General features: G+C 47.0%; 1 protein-coding gene across 1 annotated transcript in view; it reads left to right on the top strand.

The window, feature by feature from the left end:
• The window catches only part of SH3BGR (SH3 domain binding glutamate rich protein), a 28942-nt gene extending 28426 nt beyond the window's left edge, over positions 1-516 (top strand). The window contains exon 7 of the mRNA XM_064152552.1: positions 16-516. The gene's annotated coding sequence lies outside the window, so the exon portion shown is untranslated. The remainder of the gene's footprint in view (positions 1-15) is intronic.
• The last annotated feature ends 17811 nt before the right edge of the window (positions 517-18327 follow it).

Raw genomic sequence — 18327 nt, forward strand, 5'->3', positions numbered from 1 at the left:
TTCTTTTTTGTTCAGGAAGCATAAACTGGAGAACCCCCATCAAAGAAAACAGAATCATTCTCTTAAGCATACCTTCACTGCCTATTATGCCTACAGCCTTAGGAACATATGAAAGCAGAGCAGTACAAAGACACTGCCCTGCCTTAGTATATATATTTGGTATTATAATTGCTTGTTAAAAAAAAATAGAAGTCTTCTTATACCTGATGTGATATTTCAGTTGATTGTTATATGTCAGAATAGTATTGTCCATGTCACATTTTAGCTTGTAAGCTCCTCAGGGCCGGAACCATGTCTTCCTCCACGCTTATATATGGCTAAACACATTACTGCCACTCAACAGGTCACTGCACTCACACAAGTGATGTATTCAGAGAAGAAAGAATTCAGCACTGGCAACTGCAAAGAGGCTTCAATACAGATACAAGATATGTGAGTCACTTCTCTCTCAGCTGGCTTTTGAAAATGATTGAGACTTCCGTTGTACAGCCATTTAAATAAACACATTTTCTGTCATATCTGTTCTTTGTCTGCAAAAGCATTGACTGAACCGCAGCAAGCTGTGATAAGTCCTGGGTTGATCTCTTCTTCCAGGCAACCAGTGACAGAACAAGAGGACACACTCTCAAACTGTGCCAGGGCAGGTTTAGGCTGGATGTTAGGAAGAAGTTCTTCACTGAAAGAGTGATTGGTATTGGAACGGGCTGCCTGGGAAGGTGGTGGAGTCACTGTCCCTGGAGGTGTTTAAAAGGAGACTGGATGAGGCACTTAGAAGGCATTAGGTGATAGTTTGGACTCAATGATCGCAAAGGTCTCTTCCAACCTGGTTAATTCTGTGATTCTGTAAAGTTAAGGTTTCTACATCATTATGGGTCTAGGCCATGCAAAGACCTTAATTCCTGCTGGTGTTTCTGGTATTGTGTATAAGACCCCAACCACAAGGATACACACTCTTCATTGAAGGAAAGAGAGGTCCCAAATGCTTCTACTGAAGCCTTATCAGTCTTCAGTGGTAAATCCATGTTCACTGGGCCAGGGGGGCAGAGAAAATTAACACAGATTCACAGATTGCATTGGGTTGGGAGTAGCCTTCATCTTGTCCTACCCACCTGCAGTGAGCAGGGACACCTCCAACTATATCAGGCTACCCAAGGTCACATCAAGTCTGATCTTGGATGTCTCTAGGGACAGGACCTCAACCACCACCATGGGCAACTTGCCCAGTATTTTTTCACTCTCATAATAAAGAACTTCTTCCTTAGGTCTAACCTAAATCTCCCCTGCTCCAGTTTAAAACCATTGCCACTCATCCTATCACTACAAGCCCTTCTAAACAGTCCTTCCCCAGCCTTCCTGTAGATTCCCTTCAGATACTGAAATGTAGTTGCAGGTCTTCTTGGAGCTGCACTGATGCAGATTTTGTATGTCTTGAGAGAAGGAGACTCCACAACATCCCTGGGCAGTCTGTGCCAGTTTTCTGTCACCCTCACAGTGAATAGCCTTTTCCTTATGTTCATGTAGTATCTCCTATGCTCCAGGTTGCACCTCTTGCCCCTTGTCCTATCATTGGACATTGCTGAGAAGAGCCTGGCTCCATCCTCTTGACAGTTAACATACAGAGTGAAACTAATAGGTCAATTTAAAAGAGATTTAAAAAGAGTACCTTGTTATATGGTGGTCCAGAAACTTGGGGAATTTGTTGTCACTGTTGCAGACCGACAATGTCAACAATCCCCCCAAAAAGTACAGGGCAATGGTAGGAACAGGAAGTTCATAAGTGGCTACTACAGCCTTGCAATGTGTCCACCAATATGCCTAATTGTGGATATTGAGGACTGGGGGCAGAGGAAACTGAGTAGAGTGGACTTGATATCACTAAATAGTACTGCCCAGTTTTATTTTCAAAGACTGAGTACCAGGTTAGGTGAGCCACTTATGAAACCATTTCTTATGTTTCTGCAGATGATTATTCTTCCTGGGCAAAATATTGTCCATCTTATCAGCAGCTGCTGTACTTTTGAGCAGAAGACTAGATTTTTGGGAGTATAGTAAGCATAATGAAACAGAACTGCTAATCACTGTGGAAATGTGGTAAATCCAAATCAGTGACCAAGCGTTGTGCAATAGCTGGTGTGCTGCTGGCAGCCTCAATGTATCCACAGGTTGCCTGAGTTTCACACAGCTGGTAAACAGTAATGGGCTCTGTGGTGTGCAAAACAAACAGCCTGAGCATACTCAGTACAGGACAGGCTTTGGCCTTGAAGCACAACACCTTACATATTCAGGTATTACTTATTAAAGCAGAAATACAGCAACCATCTTATTGAGAGGGTGTAATCTGGAAAGCTGGTCAGGGAATGTGAGGAATGCTAAGCCTCTTGTACAGGACTGACTCACTTCCCCAGTCCTCAGCTGGTCACTGAGCTGGTTGTGCTCAGTGTGCAGTGAAAAAGCAAAGGGGATAGTGGATGGTTGTACTCACAACACAGCATTTCGGATGTGTTCCTTGGGATGATGCACTTTAGCATGTGCTGATTATCTTTTCTGCCAGATGAAAAGAAGGTTGTGAGTATGCAAAGGATAAACTGAAAGCTGCCTGCTGCTTGGTGATTTTAGCCATAATGTTAATTCTGCTTACATAAGCTTAATACTTCCTGCAGTAATTTAGTGCGACTAGGCAAAGAGTTAAGTCTTTTCTAACTACAGCTGAATGAAAATCAGTGCCACAAATATGTAAGCAATTGAGTTAAATGCATTTGAAAGCATCCTGTCTGCCTTTTTACATCCTTTATATTTTACTGGAAGAAAGCAACTGCAGTTAGTTAACAGGATGTAGCCAGTACCTGGTGTTTCACAGCCTTCAGGAAACGGTGGATGCAAAAATCATTCCAGTGCACCCCAGTTAAACACAAACCACCATGCTGCTTTTTTGTGACACTTGGGCTTGTAGAGTATTTTCCTTGGATGATTGATGCTAGAAACTTCTATTATACTGCAACAAGCTAAAATTATGCAGGCTTCAAGCTGTGTCATAGGTTGGTGGCTGTTCGCACTTTGAAATGATTGTTAAGTTTAACAGAGTGCTGGAGTGTGAAAGAAGCAACCACAAGTACCATCACAAAGCAGCTAAGTAGGGCAAGTCAATGGTTTGGTTTCTAAGAAAATGAGTATTAGGAGCACTAATAAGTATTTGTGCAGCACTATAGTATTAGTGAACAGCACTAGCATCCTGTGAGTGTTCCTGGTCACCTTTCCAGCCACCGTATCTGTTCAAACTGCCTTCCAAATAATGAGACTTGTTAACAGTCTTCTGTTTACTGTGACAACATCAGTGCCAAAAAAAGATAAAACCTGCTTTTGACAACTTCAGAAAACTTGACAAGCTCAACAAACCATCTGGGAAGTCCTCATGGACTCTCCAGTTATGCTGTCCCTACCTTGGTGCAGCAGAAGGGGAGCCCAGGGGAAGGTCAACCTCCTGGGTCCCATCAGATGGCTGGAGAGCAGCACAAGGAAGCCTTCCTCCCATGATGGGCACTATGTACTGAACAGCTGCAGATAGCTCTGGTCAGCAACACTGGGTAGTTTAAGCTGACTTGATAGTGACCCAGGCTGGGCACTTGAGGCCCATTCTCCTCTTTGGACTGAATTCTCTCACTGCAATTGTATGCCATCTCTCCTGCAAAATCAACCTTGGAGGATCATTGTGACTGGAGAATCTGGGTGAGCACAGGAGATGACTTCAAGAGAGACACCAGTACACAGTGGAGTCTGGAGCAAACACAAGTAGGGCTGAGGGTAGCTGTCAAAGCCAGAGCACCTGATTCCCAGCTGACTGCCCATGGGGAGCGATGGCTGTTGAGCTGGTAGCAAAGCACAGTGGTTTCTGCTCTGCTGACTTTAGGGACAGGATCGTGGACAGATGCCATTTTTCTGTCACTTCCAATTTCCAGATTTCTGGGGACTTTTATTTTTTAACCTTCAAGCTTTACTAAGTTTGAGCAGGAAGGCTAGAAAAGAGTTTCCATTGTTTTTCATAATAGTGGCTTACTGTGTTGGAGGAACCTTTGTGTGCAAGCATGTGACAAAATCTGTCCCCCAGCACCCAAGCACCAGTTCCTGGTGGGGCAGAGCAGAGGCTGCAGGTGAGTGTGGAGCCGTAGCAGCAGGCTGAGCAGTGGTGAAGCCTGCTGCTGGACTTAGCCTTCAAAATTACATTACCCTGATGAAATTAGCAGTCCCAGGGCTTGCCAGGCACCACAAAGCACACAAGCTGCCTTTTCTTACTACCCAGACTATATTTTCCTTCCCCCCACTGTGCATATTGATCTTCCTTCCTTCCCTCTCTCTTTCCCTCCCTTCCTCCCTCCCATCCTTCCTTTTAAATTTTAAAATATTTCATTTTAACAAAGATAAATCACATCTGCAATAAGATCCACAGAAATAAATAAACCAGATTCATCCTCTTTCAGCATCCCTAATCCCCCAGGCAGCAGCTCCAGCTGATAGCTGGGCACAGCCAAGAGCTGGTAGAAAAGCTGTGCATGGGGATCTGGGGTGGCAGCTGGAAAGGGCTGGGTTGCTGGTGGGTGCTTCTCATGGCATCCTTAAATAGTGGAACACTTTACAGCTAACTTAGCAACAGCATCTCAGATGTGAAAGCTTGGCACTAACTCAATGATGTTTCCTACCCACTCTAGGGTGGAAGGAAGGAAAAGCACAAAAAGTGAGAAAGAAAATGGAGGCAAAAATCCCCTTTGGGCTAGGAAACATCTTTTGGTTGCACATGAGCAATTACAGGATCACAGGATGTTAGGGGTCTGGAGATAATCAAGTTCAACTCCCCTGCCAGAGCAGGACCATAATCTAGTGCAGGTTGCGCAGGAATGCATCCAGATGGGGCTTGAAAGTCTCCAGAGAAGGACACTCCACAACCTTTTTGGGGAGCCTGTTTCAGTGCTCCGTGATCCTTACAGTAAAGAAGTTCTTCCTCATGTTGAGGTGGAACCTCCTGTGCTGTAGTTTGCATCCATTGTCCCTTGTCCTGTCACAGGGTGCAAGTGAGAAGAGGCTGTCCCTTCCTTCTTGACACTCTTCCCTCAGGTATGTATATACATTTATTAGATTTCTTCTCAGCCTTCTCCTCTCCAAACTAAACAGCCCCAGGTCCCTTAGCCTTTCCTCACAAGGCAGTGCTCCAGTCCTTTAATAATCCTTGTAGCCCTCCGTTGGACTCTCTCAAATAGATCCCTGTCCCTTTTGGACTGGGGAGCCCAGAACTGGATGCAGTATTCCAGATGGGGACTCAGCAGGGCAGTCCCAACAGTCAACAATGGAGCCACGGCATGTTAGAAGAGTTTTGGCTTTCTGTGTGCTCCAGTACTTTTCCATAAGGGTTATAGCATTGCTGGATTTTAATGATGTGGCATGCTGCACTAATACTGGCTACATCCAACTGAAATGGGGCTGATACTGGCATCCATGTGCTCCTAATCAGATTTTGATGAAAGCTGGAGGCAGTAAAAGAAAATTATATTCAGCTTCTGGCCAACATCTAGCTGCTTTCAGGGCAGCTGCTGTTGTGCCCCATTGTGAACAAATGCAGGAGCTGGAGGAAGCTGGACCTCAGGGGCTCAGATGGATGACATCTGGATGGGAGGTCACCTAGCCATGCCAACTATAGTGGGGTGGGGAATGTATTGCCTGGCTGTTGCTGAAGGTGAAGATGATGGCTCTACCTGATGCCCAGCATTGGGAGAATGGAGGGCAGTGGGGAAGGAGGAGCAGGGCAGCCACCTGTAGCAAAGGCCTTCAAAGATGGGTCCTGTGGATTGTGTTTAACCAGTGACCCCAGCACACTATATGTGTGCTGATGAAGGCTGGCACTAGTGAGGAGTTGGAGAGCATTGCCAGTGTGGAGGAGGACAGGACAGTGGCACAGACAGAGGCAGAAGTGAGATAAAATTTGGCAATACGTAGTATCAGCGTTATGTGCTTTGGGGGCAAATTCTGCCACAAGATAGGAGCCTGTACTCCTAGGATTGGCACAGGAGAAAGGCTTCTGTGCACTTTGCAGCCACAGGGAGCTGTAATGTGATGCAGCAGGAGCAAAGAGGCATGTGAGGAGTAGATGCAGTAAGGAGCTATTTTCAGAAGTGAAGGGAATACCAAGTAACATTGCAGAGCACTGCGGTGGCATCTCCTTTGGGGCAGGTACTGCGTAACGTTTGAACCCATGATCAAAAGGGATCAACTCACACCAAGAGATCAGGGGAAGTGTCAAGTCTTCTTGCACTGTCCAATTCGCAAGAGGAGGCATCAGGACCTTGGCTTGGTGTAGTCCAGCAAAACATCCAGATTTCCAAATTTGGAATTCCCAGAAATCGTGGCTGTTGAAAGTTGTTTTATACTTGGGAATAGAGAAAGCATAAAGCTGGAGAAGGAGCTTACTCCAGAAGAAGGGGAATTAGTGTCTCCTCAGCAGATGCACACTGTACACTGTTCCTTTATGTCTCATGAGGAACCACACGAAAGATGAAAGCAAAGAGAGAGCAGGGCTGTATGACCTCCTACACTGCACACACAGCCCAGCCTGCCTGGCATGCTGAGGAACAGCACTGCCGCAGGACCTGGCAACACCTCTCACCTGAAGAGCCAGGATGCGACAGCTCCTTTCACACTGCTGAGTGGCTTTTCCCTCTAGTGACACAGCCAAGACTTCACGGGACTTTGCAAGGAAACTGGGAACTTCCCCTGGGGAACTGGGAAACTGGATTTCCCTAGAAGAAATGTGCTCTTAGGGATGCCTATAGTGTATTAGAGGTAGCTGAAGAGAGAGAATTCCACCAGTGCTATAGATCCTTAGCAAAGTGTCACTCACTCTTGTTCTCAGCAGTACATTTCTATTCTGCAGTGATCTTTGTCTGACTGTTACTATTCCTAACCTCAGCAGCAACATCTTCTCTCCAGTGACTCATGCTGAAAACACAGGTATTTTTGTGTGTGATGTCTTAAGAGTGCATGTTCAGGTCCTGTGTGCTGCTATTCAAACATCACGAGAGCCTGGCAGACACTTGATCCCTGTCAGCATCAGCAGGTGGGACTCAGAAATGTGCTCTGAGATAATCTCTTGGGAGGTGCTGAAGTGTCTTTGGGTTACAGACAGGCCCACCCAATAGTCAACCATGGAGTACATCTGAGACCTAAAAGCTGGCAGCAGAGCTTAGTGACGTGCCACAGAGGAAGGTCAGAGACTTCTGAAGGGTGGCTTGTCAGCCTATATGTTGCATTTCCAAATTAGATGCAAAGTCCATGGCAGAAACTCAGCGACTGCTTCTTCCTTGCCTGGTGCTGTCATTCAGTGGGGTGACACCTGGGCAGCAGGTCCTGCCTCAGAAGAGGGAGATGCAGTTTCAGAGGCAATAGCTGCCACGTCCCTTTCTCAGACTCCTTTGCTGAAACAGTGAGTGCCTCTGTGAGTGAGTGTAAAGCCAGCTTTATTTTGACTTTAGGCACCGTTGCAGATGTGTGGATGGAAGGGAGCAGCTTGGGAAATGCCTGAAAAAAAAACCCCAAACCTAAGAACTAAACCAAACCAAACCAAAAACACTCACCCCCCCAAAAAAAAACCAACCAAACAAATAAAAACCCACCGAAAGAACCCAACCAACCAAACCCACCAAAACCAAGCAATCAAACAAAAACCCCCAAATCATCCAAAAACCCAACATGAAAAAAAACCCAAACAAAACACAACCCAAAATCAACCTGTAAAGTTTTCCAAGTATAGATATTTAAAAGGCATCGTGTGCTAGTTTGAAGCAGGCCAGAACGTTTTGGTGAGAAGAACTAGATTACAGGCTGTGGAAAGAAAACAGTGGTGATGTCTGCTTCGCTCACAGGCTTGCTGAGATGAATAGGAACAAGAAATAAAAGCATTAGATAACACTCTTGGCATCGCTCTCGCTGGGGCTGCTGGCTGAGCTGCATCTCTCTAACCCCACCCTCCATTTAGGGCTAATCCACTTTGCTTCCTAACCTCTGGCCTAACCTCCATTCTTCCTTGGGACTGGGGTAAGGGTGAGATGGGCATGGGGAAGGTGCAGGGGTGGTTGAGAGCCCCTCCTGGGGATTGAGGTTTCTGGTGTCCTGGAGTCCTGTACCCCTAAATTCCTCTCCTGCCCAGACTTCGGGGGGAAAGGGGAAAAGCCGCCTGGTTTCCCTCCCCCCTCGCCTGCCCTGCAGCCGTGAAGGGGGGGAGGGCTGCCCCGTGACGGGGGGGGGGGGGGGAGGACTGCCCCGTGAAGGGGGGGAGGGCTGCCCCGTGAAGGGAGGGGAGGGCTGCCCCGTGAAGGGGGGGAGGGCTGCCCCGTGACGGGGGGGGGGGGGGGAGGACTGCCCCGTGAAGGGGGGGAGGGCTGCCCCGTGAAGGGGGGGAGGACTGCCCCGTGAAGGGGGGGGAGGGCTGCCCCGTGATGGGAGGGAGGGCTGCCCCGTGAAGGGGGGGAGGGCTGCCCCGTGAAGGGGGGGGAGGGCTGCCCCGTGAAGGGAGGGGAGGACTGCTCCGTGGGGGGGGGGGAGGGCTGCCCCGTGAAGGGAGGGAAGGACTGCTCCGTGAGGGGGGGGGGGAGGGCTGCCCCGTGAAGGGGGGGGAGGGCTGCCCCGTGAAGGGGGAGAGGGCTGCCCCGTGAAGGGGGAGAGGGCTGCCCCGTGAAGGGGGGGGAGGGCTGCCCCGTGAAGGGGGGGAGGACTGCTCCGTGAAGGGGGGGGAGGGCTGCCCCGTGAAGGGGGGGAGGACTGCTCCGTGAAGGGGGGGGAGGGCTGCCCCGTGAAGGGGGAGAGGGCTGCCCCGTGAAGGGGGGGAGGGCTGCCCCGTGAAGGGAGGGAGGGCTGCCCCGTGAAGGGAGGGAGGGCTGCCCCGTGAAGGGAGGGAGGGCTGCCCCGTGAAGGGAGGGAGGGCTGCCCCGTGAAGGGAGGGAGGGCTGCCCCGTGAAGGGGGCGGACTGCCCCGTGAAGGGGGGGGACTGCCCCGTGAGTTCCCGCGCTGGAGCCAGGCCGGGACTGGCCGTGCGCCTTCGCGCCTAAGGTGTGGTAACTCTGCCCTTTGTCTAGCGAAGGTTATAACTATTGGGGGTCTTCCCGCCTTTGGGGTTCCCGCTTTGGAGTTTGCCTGTGCCTGGACGTATGTGTCTGCCTGAGTTCGCTCACTCCCCTGTGCCTGGACTGCAGAGAGACCTTCAAGGATTTGCTTTCCTATTGACACCTTTGTGTGCCTAGCGACCCTTAACGACCCTTAACGATTCACCTGCAGCCGCTGAAAGGAAAAGAGGAAGACAGACCGCACGAGTCAGTCTGGGTGAGTTATTTGGCTTAGCTTAATTCAGTAAGAAACTGCTATTAATTAATAGCTGAGGCCTTTTCCAACTTCTGACTTCCAAAATAGTCAGATTATTGACGGTGTCCATGTAGTTTAATTCTCAAGCGACTGAATCTGCTTATCAAACTAAATTAATCTTTGTATATGTAGTTGTGGGGGCAGGTTTTTGGGAAGATAAAAAATAACTATTTTTGATAAATTCCTGACTCGGCCACACATTAATTCCTGCTCTCTGCAACACTGGGAGGGGAGTTGGGTTTCTGTATCACCTTTTACCTTGTATATAACTGTACACACTGTAAATAGCTGCTTGTATGTTGTGCTAAGCAGTAAATATAAGCTTCATTCATCTTTCCAGAGCCAGCTGAGTCTAGTCTGGGTGATATCTAAAGTGTAGGGGGGTGGGGAACACCCAAAGCATCACACATTGATAAGTATTTGTGGAGCCAGAGGTTCTGCTCAGTTTACCGAATCACTGTAAAGAACACTGTTGGGTAATGGAAAGCAGTGTGGTAGGCAGGGTTGCAGGCAGGGGCATGGAGGGCTGGACAGGGTTCCTGAAAAAAAAAGGAGTTATTTTATTTCAGATGCTGACATGGCAACGGATTATAGATAAATTACAGGTTTTTAAAGAAAGAAGTACTCACAGAATGAAACAAAAATTCACTGAATATTTTCTTCTGTGAAAAACACCTCTTGTAATTAATCTTGCAAGCAAGCAGAAGCAATTCAGAGGAAGGATGTCACAAATTCTTTTACTTCTGTTGAGCTGTTAGGGGGACCTTTTTGGAATTTCCAATCTGTTTGAAGGCAAAATTACATTGGGTTTGCCTTGCGTCCCATATGATGCCAACACCATGTCTGACAGCAGATTAGTTTGTTGTGTTCAAGAAGATTCAGAGCCTTCTGCTCCAGGAAAAAAAAATGGTGTAAGAGACATTCCTGCTGGTGTTGCAGTGCCCGAAGTGCTTCTTTAAAAATCACGGGTACAGGCCAGTGCCACAGCCTCTAACAACTGCAATGCAAATGTAGTTGTGCAGCATAGAATCGTTTTGGTTGGAAAAGACCTCTAAGGTCATCAAGTCCAACTATCAACCTAACACCACCTTCCTAAGTCCCAGAGTGTCATGTTCACACACTTCTTGAACACCTGCAGGGACAGTAACTCCACCACCTTCCTGGGCAGCCTGTTCCAATGCCTGATCACTCTTGCAGGAAAGAAAGTTTTTTTAATATCCAACCTAATCCTTCCCTGGCACAATTTCAGACTGTTGGCTCTCTTCCTATCACCTGACACTAGGGAAAAGAGACCAACCCCCACCTCACTCCAACCTCTTTTACAACCTCATCCCTCCTGCAGAAACCAGACTCTGAGGAGGCAGCTGCTTTCCAGCCCACATGCAAGAAAATGGATCATCTGGTCCATATGCTTCCTGGATTCTGTAAGGATGCAGAAAAACTGCTGAAGATTCTAAGGACTTAAACTGGGCTTGGTTTCATTTCTGTTGCATTGGTGCAATCCTGCTGGCAGGTGTGGTATCACATAAGCTGACGAGATCAGGCTGTCTTTCATAATGGTAATGAGCAGCCCCAGGCTTCAGTCAAAGCTAAGGGTGAGCATTTAACAAAGCACCTGATGTAGCAGCGAAATTTAAGCTTGTCTAAACCATTAGATGCCTTCGCTGGCACTACACAAGACTCCACAGGAGTGGGCAATTGCCCATAAGATATATAGATTCATCTCACCTCCCAGCCTGCTACTGAGGACTGTGTTTGTAAGATGGACCTCCCATTGCTCCTGACGGTGCATCTGCCAGAGTGGGTCCTGCTCAGGTGGGGTGCATCCCTCCTGCAAGCATGTGCTGCCACACAGGGTGTTTCCTCACCATCCTTTGGCCTGGTCCTCACTCTCCATGTAGAGCTGGCTCCTGGGCTGAGCGGTCATTGTTAAATCTGGGTAGCTGACTCTGGATCTCTCCTTTGCTGGCACTTTGGGGAAAGCATCCTACAAGCTTTCTACAAATGTGCTGGAAGTGTTTTAGGAACTATTTTCCCTCTGAGAAATGCTGGTGTTTCTTTAAAATGCAGAGAAGAGACAAAAGGAGAACACAGTACTTTAAAAAAAGAAATATTATTGTGGGATTTTATTTGTTTGTTTTTTTCATTTGGAAGCTTTGGTGTACTTAATCTTAACCCAAATGACTTGAAACATTCTTGTTAACAGCCCTTGCTTTGAGCCAGATCACAGATAGGCTATTTGGATACCTTCCCTTTGGCTTGTGCTCTCTCACTAGCCCAGAATACAAACATGTTGATAATATATTTTTTTTAAAAACCCAACATATTAAACCTGGCAGCTTAGAGGGAACCATTTGTCAGAGCCAAAACTGAGCGAGTGGTTTTCTGCCACTCCAATCAAATTCCATCAAAACCTTCATCTCAGGCTATGTGCCAGATAACAGTGCTCTGATCAGTCAGCACTGAGAATTACAGAATCATTGAATCAACCAGGTTGGAGGAGACCTCCAAGATCATCCAGTCCAACCTATCGCCCAACCCTAGCCAATCAACTAGACCATGGCACTAAGTGCCTCAGCCAGTCTTTTCTTGAGCACCTCCAGGGACGGTGACCCCACCACCTCCCTGGGCAGCCTATTCCAATGGCAAATCATTTGCAGGCAGATAAGGCTGGAAGGGAAGGAGTGGAAGATTTATTAAACCGGTTTCTCAATCATTATCCTCTGGGGACTACATCCTGGTCTGGGCAGTGACATTCCTTCAGGAGGCAAGAATACAGGAGCACTGCCTTGGCTCGTCTGTAACACACCCCCATAGGGGCACTGCAGATGCTCTCCATCCAACAAGAGAGGTTCAGGCACCTGCCACCTTGTGCTGAGTCTACAAAATGCATTTCAACAGTTGGCCTCCATCACCCTTACCTGTACAGCTCCACGGTGACTCCTGGCCACCACATCATGACTGCCTCACTACTGACACTTAGAAAGGAGCGTGGTGCCAGGAAAGCAGAAGAAAAACTGATGTTAGGCATCCAGCCCATGCATGTTGCCTTCCTACAAGGCTCTGAACTTTCCCACAGAGCAGATGTGCTCTGCAAGTTGTCTTTTGGTTTCTCTTGCTAGAGGGGAAATGACAAGAGGCTCAGGATGGCATCACTGAGGATGGGACAGAAGACAGGTGTCTAAGCCATTAGCCCTACTGCAGGATGAATACAAACCCGTTGCGTGTGACCCATCTGTTTCCTGCCCCCAAGTCAGTTCCTTGGGCTGGGGGCAGAAACCCTTTCCTGAAGGGAAACCAGGTCATACAAGTTTGGGCAGGCTTTTTGGCTTTGCAGCTGCTGTGGCCCAGGGTCCTGCACCCATTTGTGAGTTGTCTTTTTCTCCAAAATGTGGGTCAAGGCAAAGAGACACAAATTCAAAGCCTTTGTGTACTTCCAGTTAACTGCACAGTGGGAAGGGGCCACGGCCCCTCTACGTTCCTTATTCCTGCGGGCCAAAGCCCTGGAGCATGTGATTTGATTACCGTCACTGTTGTAAGGGAACAGCCTGTGGCTGGTCCTGCTTCCTGGGGCAGATGTGATGAGCTTCAGTTGCTCTACCCCTCCAGTCTCCTCTCCACGGAGGTCTCCAGACATGTGAAACACCACAGGTGCTGGAGGCTGAGCTGTACCTTTTCCGATGGCTTTGTCATTTCACGACCTGTGCTATTTATTTAAATAAGCTATGTGTCTTAGAGCCTAAACAGTTTGAACCCCAGCCTAGAGATGCTGTAGCAGGAGGGATGTGGGAAAACCCAGTGGCTCCTGAGAGCACCAGTAGTGCACTTTTTTACCACGGTTACACTGTTGGACACTGGTCTTACAGTTGAGGAGGGATGTGGAAGTGATGGGAAGAGTTAACATGGCCCAGACATTGGGAAACAGCCTGGCAAATGTGGTTTGTAATCAGCTCAGATCGCCTAACCTAGCAAGGGGGGCACCGAGGAGTGAGCTGGCTGCTCTATGTAGGTCACCTTTGTAGGCCAAACCTTTGAGCCCTGGCCAGCCGTGAGGCCAGCAGAGATGCAGAGGGCTGGCAGCTGAAATCCACAGCTCCGTGACTGGAAGTGCCAGGTCCATCCTCAGAGGGCATGGAGGGCTGATCCATATGGAGCCAGGGTTTACCTTGTTCCTGTGGCAGTGGCAGAGCTTCAGCATTTTCGGCAAGAAACCTGGGCAAGTTGGAAAGAGCCCTGGAGAAGTACAGTACTGCGTTAATGAAGGTTACCTCCAACTGAGCTCTTGCAGCAGCAGTAGCAAGGAAACCTCCCGTGCCCACATGCCATGGTCAGCATCGGGCAGCCTCCTGCACTGTGCTGACGCAGAAGATGTGAGGTCCTCGTGTTCACTGCTCACAGTTTGTAATGACTGTGGGAATTTTTTTTGGAAGCTTACTGAGAAGAAACTGAAAGGACAGCTCAATGTCAGTCTGTCTGCTGACAGAGGGACAAAACAAATCCTCTGGGAGGAGCACAAACTTTAGACAACAAAAGCATAGCAAGAAATAAGGCAAAACACTCTCAGAGCTCAGCTTGGATGGTTAGTTATTCAGACAGCTTAGTGGAAACAAAAGATTCTTGTGTTGCTGACAAGTCAGGAATCAACCCAGGCACATCTGCATTGCTTCCTGCAGGTGCCAGCCATGACTGGAGTGGTAGGTTCATTTCAGCAGGCATAGGCAGCGCCCACTCAGCCCACAATGTCAGTTATCTGAGGAAGAAGCAAACTAGACTGTTGCTATGGGCACGTTTCTGATCCCATCCTTTGGAGACTGCACCATAAGCTGCAGCATCAGCTCTTCTCAGCAGATGGATTGCTCCAAGCTCCATTAGTGATTAAAACTGGAAATAATAACGACCAGGATGACAAAAAGATGAGGACAGATTGGAGGTTTTATACAAAATGAAATGAAAGGAGGCTGCCCATACATCTGAGGTCTTGCAATGAATTAGTGCTTCTGGAATTGGATAAGAAATACATTTACAGTAGGAGATGAAGACACTCCTCAACTCACTGAAGTTCTTCTCAGTTTGCCAGGGCTATTTGCAGTTTCTTCCAGAAATAATTAGACTGTAAGAGTCTGGCTTAGTTGGTAAAAAATCATTTGCAATATAAAGAAAATCAGAAGACTTTACTTTGTACCTCTGAATAAAATTCTACTCACCTATTACTAGCATGCTTTCTTACTAAGGGTATAAACTGGTATTAGACGTGCATAAAGAAAACTACTATTAAGCACACTGTATTTGTGAAGATCAATTAAAGAAACTTTTAAAGTTCAATTGGTGTATTTAAGCAGACCCTTAACTTTTAAATGTCCTTTTACTGATTAGCCTTATTCATGTACGTAAAGCCAGGGTGTGAGAGGCTATGGGAGATTTTTACCTCCACGTGGGAAACTATTTGTCAAAGAGTTTTTTGCATGACAGATTTATTGGTGGCTGCAATAGTTTAAGGTTTACTGGAGAAATCTAACAAGACAAATTGGGACTTTCCTGAAAGTTCCATGCAGAATGTAAATAAATCAGAGCCTTGGATGTAAAAGAATAATAATGGTAAAGTCTGCATCATTCATTGGTTTGCTGAGAGGGATAAAATGGCAATGTATAAACACTTTCTCTCTCTTTGTTCCTTTTGCCTTCTGCTTTCTACCTCCTCCACTGCTCCTCTGTGCATGGCTGAATACTAATCTTGACTGAAGTGACACCACATGAGATCTTGCTGGTTTTCTGTCTGGGGGGGAGGAGAGACGAAGGTGGCATTGGCCCCTTCTGGGCTTTCTTTGTCCAGGAGGGAGGATTGGATTTCTGTATTATTTCTAAATCATAAATAGCTGTATATAGTTGTAAATACATGTAAGCGTATTTTGTATGTACGCCTGCAAATTTAACCTGCTGCAAAATACAGCTTTATCTTACTTCCAAACTTTCTGAGCTAGTCTGGTGATTGCAGTTTTATTTGAGGGGTAATTTCTCAACCTAGCACAGTGGCTTCTTGTTGGGATGCAGCATACTACAACTGAGGTTCAGTAGCCAGATGTGGTCTGCTGGGAAGAATACAAGGCAGCTGACTAACTGTAACAGAGTCCTATTGGCAGTGTGCAGGCATTTTTCCAATAGGAGTGTTGCTTTCTGTAGACTTTCTTTAAAATGCACTTAAATACTTTTTGTTTCCAGTGGTCAGCATTAGACTGGTGCTGTGTTTGTTGGGGTTTTTTTTGCTGTAGTGTTGAACTCAACCTTGGCAAGGGAGGAAGTAGTCTCCTTCTTCCCTGACCCCAACCCCGACTGAAGCCTCTGCATGCGCCACCGCACATGGCTGCCCCCAAGAGCAGCTGTACCTATCAGTGTGCTGCAGCAGTGAGTGGAAATGGGAGATGAAGACAGGCAAATTCATCTCCCTTTGCTCATTAGGCAGTGGTTAAACAAACATATCTAGATGAACGAAATGTTAGCAAGTCTACTTACAGCTTAAACCTCGCCTGCTGATTCATTTAAGCAAAACAAAGAAGCAGGTAGGGCATGGCAAGGAGGAAACGCAAGACACAGGGTGGGTGAGGGTGGGTGCAGGTCAGCAAGAAAAACCCTTTTGTGCTCTGAGATGCAGTCCCAGAGCATCGGCTGGTACAGGAGTCAGCTGTGGGGAACAGTACAAGAGTGGCTTCCTAGTTATTTTGTTAGCTGCCCACACTGAGATGTAGCTAAGCCTTGTTTGCACAAGTTCATAGAATCACAGAGGGGTAGAGGTTGGAAAGGACCTCTGAAGATCATCGAGTCCACCCCCCTCTGCTAGAGCAGGATCACCTAAAGCAGATCACATAGGGATTATTGCAGAACTTTATGTATTTTGATATAATTAAGTAAGCACTACTCCAGCCTTCCCCCCCTAGCAGGGGACTGTTATGGACGTAAAGCTTTCTGTGTAGTGAGGTATCTGGTGCGCCTGGTTTGCCAACAGAGTATGTGCTGTCTGCCAGAGAGATGGGTTTGAATCAGGAGATTTATAATGCTGTAAAACTGAGAGCAGAAACCATTTTACTGCTACACGAGTAGAGGGAAACAACTCTTCCTTGTCTTAGATTAATCGGCACGGCTGTTAATGACTTTTTAGCATAACCTGTACCCAATGAAGGGATGATGCTCTTATTTTAGCAAAAGTCCTCCTCCTGACTGAAATAAATCTGTGTATATTCACTGCAGAAAAGTGTTAAGAACTTCTACAGGCAAATTTTATTTGATTTTTATTACAATGAATAGCTTTGAAACTTCCATTGCAGTCAGGTAATAAAGCTGTTCAAACATCCCGTTCCTACATTAAGTACACAGCCTGTAAATGACTTACACTCTTGAGCTGCAAGTGCTTCTCTGCCTTCCCTCTCAGCTGTCTTATCAGCACATGCATTCAGAAGAACCTGGAGGCAGATCTCCTAATCACACCTTTCATTGTACTACAAAACAAAATGCAGCAAATCTAAATCCAAACAACGGCATTTTTCGGCAGGTGGTCACAGTCTGACCTTACCTATTCCTGCCTTATGCTTGAACAAGCTCATATGTGGAAATATTAACTGTCACTTAGAGAGGTCACGTTCAGCCAGGGGTACTTGACGGAGGAGATGACAGTATAAAGCCACCAATGCAGACGGTGTCTCAAGTTGCCAGTTTCCCTTAGGAAAGGAAGGACAAAGGAAAAGAGCAGATGGGGGTGTTAGGGGAGCTGAGTTTGGAGCATCTTGTTTGGAAGGCACAAATACCCCTTGTTTCAAGCCGAATATCCTGCTCTGTGAGCCCCACCTACTCTTCATCCAGCTGATCAGCAAACACACTCTCTTTTTTCAGTTTGATCTAACCTCTTTCGATGACTAAGAGAACAGGAAGATTGCAGTTTAAGTATATAATTTTCATTTGAAGTGACAGGTTGAAGCTATGTGCACTTAGGTAAGGCTTAGATTATTTCAGTTCAATTACAATGCTGATTTAGGCCCTGACTCACTCTTTTGAGGCCCAACTTCATGCAGATATATGTTGACTTAATTCTACTGCTAACAAAATACAGGCATATGTTTACATTGCTCTGCTTAAATGCTTTGCTGGCATAGAGATGGATTTACACTGCAAGTGCAATCTCAGATCAGAGGTATAGATTTTGCTGGTTTTTAGTTCCTGCAGAAAGGCTGGCTATATCAGCATTATTTTCCTCTTGTGTCCCTCCTAGACATTAACCTGCTTAAACTCAGAGCACAATGTGTGCTTTTCACTGCTCAGTCCTGCCAGAGACCAAATCCCCCCAAGTCTCCCTGAGTTTACTGACCTCTGGGCAGGCTAAGACCTGCAGAGAGGCAAACTGCTAAAGCTCACATATAGCAAGCTGGGAGCAGTAATCTCTCGGTGGCATGGCAGAAGGGAGTGGCAACAGGTTTCCTACAATATGGCAATGCATTCCACTTTCAGTGTGCTCCTTGGCTAGGGCTGTGCAAAGGCAGCTGTTGAGCAATGCCATGTGCAGCAGCTGTGTAGACAAGGGTGTGAGCCTCTGCCCTCCAGTGAGTTCCCATTTTCCATAGGAAAATGTCCCATCAACAGCTGGAGGGTAGGAAATTTGCTTGCAGAAAGCAAATCGTATATTCAGTATCTCTTGGTCTTTGTAGACTATGACAAAAGAAGCACTAGCAGCCTCCCAAAACTAAAGGCTTTTAAAGAACTTGGAGCACAAAGGAGCTAATCATGCATGCAGAGGGAGACACAGGCATTCGAGATACCTTAGCTGATGCTTCCTTTTTGAAGGAAAGCTACCTGGGTTTGGGGCTTTGCCTTCAAAAAACAAAACAAAAGAAAACAAAACAAGCAAACAAAAATTTTTTTTGAGCAGTCTTCTCTGCAGCAAATCTGGAAGT

Source organism: Pogoniulus pusillus, chromosome 12 (assembly GCF_015220805.1).
Source record: "Pogoniulus pusillus isolate bPogPus1 chromosome 12, bPogPus1.pri, whole genome shotgun sequence".
Lineage (NCBI taxonomy): Eukaryota > Metazoa > Chordata > Aves > Piciformes > Lybiidae > Pogoniulus > Pogoniulus pusillus.